The following is a 6,050-nucleotide window of genomic DNA, read 5'->3' as shown; positions in this document are numbered from 1 at the left end:
AGTACATTAACGAAACCAAGACACAAGGGGTCACGATACTTGATAAAAGATAAAAGTCAATGAAATACAAGTCTGATTCATAAGTTTAACAAGAGTTCAATATCAAGGCATGATTAACCTGATGGAAGCGTAAAAGGGAATTTAATCAAATTAAGGAATTAAATTATCAAAATTACAAGGCAGGTCCAAATGTTTTACTAACAAGATATGTCAAGGATTATACCAAGGACAATTTTAATGACAAGTTACAAGTTCATTTCATACAAGACACAACCATGTGAACTAAATTCCATACAAAGTTCATAAATAAATGTAAGCCTCAAAACTTATCCGATTATTCTCAATTTGATATGCACGAAGGAACTTGTCAAGAAAATCATGAATGCCAAGTTAGAAACTTAATCAAGCTCATGGAACCATTGAATGAATTTTAATTAATTCTTTTAATTAAAATTTCTATGTTTTGAAATTCATCCAAATGATCTCAAATTAATATATGTTATACATGTCAAGACTTGAATTAAAAACATGATACAAGTGAATTCCATTCAAGATACGGCCACGAGTACTAAACTTTAACACTAGAAAACAATTAAATGAAGGGTTTCAAAACCAAATCAAATATTCCCGATTTAATATATGTGAGAGTATATGGCATGCACATCAATAATATCAAGTCGAAATTCCAATAAAGTGAATAGTGCACGTGGAACAAATTAATTAATCAAATTAATTAATTATCTCTATATTTCAAAATGTCTCCAATTTCTCTCAAATTCACCTATGTTGAAGAGCATGCTAGAGCCTAATGTAATATGACATCACCTATTAATTTCAAGCTAGATAAGGCCACATGAGTTAAATTTTCATTCAAGATAAATATTAAATAAAAACTTCAATACTTGTCCAAATGCTCTCAATTTAATATATATTAATGAATATATCATGGTGTAATATAATACCATACCACATGTTTAAACCAAGTTATAACCAATCAGGAAAATCAAATCTCATACAAGAAAATTAAATAATAAAATCTTTAGATTTTATACAAAGACATGTAAATGAGTTGTATAAGCATCAATAGCATGCAATACATCAAAACTATAAACTATAACACCCCTTACCTCCATTTGAGATGAAATCTCAAATCCCCACCGAAAAAAAAATGCTCTGAATTCGACGATACTCTTAGGTTATGTCAGGGACAACACAGTGATCATAAAACTCCAAAGAGGACATACCAAAATCCTAACTTGACCTCAAACCCGAACTCAAAAAATGGCCAAAAACATATTCTAATAAGGGGGAAAGGTAGAGCATGTCAAGGTGAACAAAAAACACTAAGGCACTACGACTTTTTACGCAAGGGAAGAGGTTCAAAAGAGGAGAGAGAATGTGGCAGCCATGACTGCCATGGATTCCAGCCAAGAGAGGGAGGAAGATGATGAAAAATCTGATTTTTGTCTTTAAGATATTCTATTTATAGTAAAACCCTAAAAGTGCCCCAAAAGGGTCTCGTCGGGCCTGAAAAAGTGGAATTTGAGCCAACGAGGACAAATGGCAAAACTCTGTGAACCAAATAGAACCAATATGAGAAAATATGAATAACGGAAGAAACGGAGTCGAAAACCGAGTCCCGAGCAGAGAGATATGCCTCAAACAAGTTCAGCGGCAACCGAGGTTAGAAATCCCTAAAACTGGGGAAAATGACCGGGAGGAAATTCTAAGAGTTCTCAAGTCGATGAAAAGTGAAAATGAATCCTATTCGAGGATCTAGGCTCAAAACAAGGCATTTGGCAATAACTTTCGTTAATTGCATAATGTGCCCTCCAAAAAGTGAAAACTACACAACTAGCCTAGAATGAAAATACCTTCCAAAAATATTTTCTTAAAAATTCCTAAAATAAAATATCTTCAAAAGATATTTATGAAAAACACCCCAAGAAAAGAAAAAAATTCTGAAGAACTGTGCATCCATGCCCCTATGGGCATCGGGAGCAACTAGAGTACTTTTCTACAAAAGTAGAGATACGGATTTCGTGGAAACCACTTAGAATTAAGGTATGTGAAGTCAGAAATCAACTTCGAGCACGAAAAGTGAGGTTGTGTCAAAAAGTGACAAATGGGGAAAAGACGAAATAGGGAAAAGGACGAAAAGTTAATAGTGTCGAAAAAATGAAAATGTGGAAATGACTCGGTCCTTAAAGAAAGTTATCAATCCAAATGAAAGGGTCTCGGAAACTATTTCCAAGCACTCGAGACGACACCCTGTGACGAGAAACAGAACTCGGAAAAGAAAATTAAACGAAAAAAAATTATCCGTAAAATTTGAGAAAAAGGAACGGAATAAAAATGACCAGGTCATTACAGTAATCAAGATTTGAAATTTTTATCTGAAAAGGCCAAAAAAAAAAAAAAAAAAAAAAAAATGAAAAAATGAGAGGGAAAGAGAACTTACGGGAAAGAGAATTTTGAGGCCAAAATGGCCTCTTGGTCACTAGAATAAAATAAGTGGTGGGTCCCACCACTTAAAAGAATCAACCCTTTTTAATTTTCCACCACTAAATACATATATATATATATATATATATATATATATATATATATATGTATATTAAGTTACACCCACACAAATAACACATTCCCATTAAATTATTCATAAAATAAATGTTTATAATATGCAATGAACTCAAAATAAAATCCCCGTATGCAACAATTCCGGTAGCGGATCCCTCCCGGGATCGTCCGGCTCGAAAAATGAAAAAAATGCTAAAATGACAACCATTATATTTCTAAGAGTTTTGAACTCAAAGAAAATGCCCCAATCAATTCTCAGACACATCCGGCACACCCCACGGTGTCCAGTACGTAAAACGAGAAAACACGAAAATGCCTTCAAAAATTTTAGAAAATGGAAAACGGTAAAAACTGGAAACATTATAGAGATTGTTGGTCTCAACATCTCAAAGCCACATATCTTGAGGTTTGCTCTTTTAATGTCAAATTCAAGTTAAAAGGTTTGAGGCTATGCATTCTGGTATTGGTATCACTCACAAGGGTATTTCAGTCTTTATACGTGTGTGAATGTGTATGATCTTATTACACTTCCTTGAGGTGCTGCATTGCACCACATATCTCATAGTTTGGTTGATATACAAATATAAGTTACAACAACACGTCTTCTTTGAGGGCATTTTAGAAATTTAATTTTATCCTCAAGGGTATTATAGCCAATCCTATACGCGGTGAATGTATGGATTACACTGTGGAAGGTACATTGTATTAAATATATGTTCTTTAGGTTGAAAGAGCTCAATTCAATGTGTGCTTGACATGTGTTCCAAAGAGGGGTAATTTGGTCTTTCTAAGCGATTCTTCATTGCATGACACATTGTTCTGTGGTCCTTGAGTAAGAGAGAGTGTTGACAGCTTTGCAATTCTTGGCACCAGGTTTGGATTTAGATTTCTATTATACTTATACATGGTGTGTAAGGTAGTCCACAAAAAGGACAAATTTTGAAAGCTATGCAGGGGTACTATGGTCTATTCACCTCAAGGAATGTCAGAATATTTCCCTAAAATGATTGGTTGATGATGACTCACACTTATCTATACTAGGAAAACAAGGTTGCAGTATAAATATACTATTATAGCAGCTAGATAAAGTGTGCACCTGAGATAAGCCTTTCGAGCTAAAAAATAAGCGGCAATGTGAGGGGCTTTGAGTGTCAAGAATAAGCAAAGTATTTTTGAGTTTTAATTGTTGATTGAAGCCTAACATCTATCGCAGAATACATGTATTGAAGATTATACTTTTGATAAATCTTATGGAGATGATAGATTACTAATTTCTAGTGCAAATGAGAGGTTGAGGAGGTCCAAAGTTGCTGTGGTCATTTCTAGGACTAGAACAAGGTTCAAACAAGTGTAATTTCTTGTTTTGCATCTGCAAAAGGTGCTTATATTTGCATATTTGAGCTGCTATACTTTTTCATATCTCAAACCTACTCAAATCTTATTTTTTGATGCAAAACTACTGTCATTGAGCTTATTGTTGATACACCTTGCTCTTACATGGATGATTATCATTTGATCATGCTTATAATGATGAATTAAGACTGTAATTTCATATTCATCTCATAAAAATGACCACGTTTTTTGTGCTTTCAAAACCTTGAAAAGTAGGATTTTGAGCTAAGATAGGCTTGATTTGTGAAGTATGAAGTAACTTGCTATATCTGTGTCGTCTTCATCCAAGCAAGTTTATATGATTGATTCAAGTCTGGGAGAATCAAGTCCAGACATGTGCAGCTCTGAAATTCCAATTTTGTCATTATTATACATGTTTCTACAGAATATTGTTTAAGGCCTGTTTTGAAGCTGAAATTGATATATCATGCCTATATCATTGTGTGTTACATTTAAGCACATGTATTTTGATGATTCAAGAATGTGAGAACTCAGTACAGGCTAGAGATATTGCAGAATTCCATTTATACCCTCAGACTTGTGATACTTTAGTAATTTTGCAGAATTGAGCTATTACAAGCTAAGTTTGTTTTATCTTGCTATACACTGAGTGTTGTTGATTTTAAGTTTCATATGTTGAGGAAATACTGTGGAAACCTATTTTGAGCCCTAATTGGTATTGCATAGCTCTTTGACCTTACAAGCAATACTCTTGCAGTTTTGTATAAGGGTTTTCCGGTATTGATGTAAGGCCTTTTGATCACTGTTAATGAGATAATTTGTTGCTCTAGCTATGATCTTCATCTAAGAAAGTTCATATGTTTAAGTAGAGGCTATGGAAGTCAGTAACATATGTATTGTGAAGCTGCATTGTGAATTTACTCCTCTATCCACATAATTCAGTTTTGAAGCCTGTTATAAGCTATTAATGCCTTCTCTTGCTGTGTTCATTGAATATACCATTTGAGCAAGTGTATTTAGGGATTTCAAGGCTGAGGAAGCAAAGAAAGGGTCTGTGGTGAAGCTGCATTGTGAACTGACCATTATACCTTCATAATTGTGTTTTAAGCCTTTTGAGTACTAATATTGTTTTACCTTGCTAATATAATTGTGGACTTCATTCAAGCAAGTGTATATGGATAAGATAAGGATGTGGAAACCTAGCAAGAGCTTCTTGTGAAGCTGCACTAAAGTTTGACTATGATAACCTATCATTTGTAGAGGTTTGTGTTCTAGGGTTTCATTTGTATTACATCATAAAGCTGTGGTTGCACTCTTATTATTTGTAACAGCTTGTATTTGATGTACTTGGTATGTTGACACCTTTATTTTTTATTGAGTGAGTTGTGAGATCTATTGAAGGTCCAAGCAAGGGTGTTATGGACAGGGGAGTGTTGTGTGCACTTAGTGGAGCTATAGTGTATGTAGAGGCTGTGAAAACTAGTGTTTCAACTTGTACTAAGGTGAGTGCAGAGTGTGAGATAGGTGAGTGTGTAACTAGTGGATACAACAACTAGTAGAGATTTTATTGGCTGAGGCCAAAAACCAAGGTTTTTACATATCGAGAGGGTTTTTCTTGTATATCTTGTGTACTTGCAGTTTACTTGAGTTGTGGTTTGCATATGTATTGATATCTTGTAAGTGAACTTTAAAGATAATTAAGAAAAGAAAAAAGATGGAAAAAAAAAAAAAAAAAAACGTAGGTCGGTCATTTCACCCCCTCCCCCTCTTGGTCTAACAAGATGACGTGACATTGTATGGTCCATTGATTTATGCTCATAGATGCCCGTAGAGGAAACTTTAGTGGAGAGGAGCTGCATCCATCCATGTACATCCTCTGCTCCAATCTCAAATTTTCATGAACCTTACAATAGTAAAAATTGCATAACTGAATTCAAAAACAATAAATTCATTCAATCATAAGAAGTAGGTCCGTCAATTTCAAGTATGAACCTTACTAAATTTATACTTGTTCTTTGTGTGCATGTAATGAAAAAAAGAAAAGATAATCACATAAAACAATAAATGAACTGTAGAGAGCTTAATAAATGAACTGGTAATATTTTTTTATATATATA

This window comes from Cornus florida, unplaced genomic scaffold (assembly GCF_030987335.1).
Source record: "Cornus florida cultivar Cherokee Brave unplaced genomic scaffold, ASM3098733v1 CherokeeBrave_3.0.0_Hap2_Chr01, whole genome shotgun sequence".
Taxonomy (NCBI): Eukaryota; Viridiplantae; Streptophyta; class Magnoliopsida; order Cornales; family Cornaceae; genus Cornus; species Cornus florida.
This window is presented reverse-complemented; position numbering follows the sequence as displayed.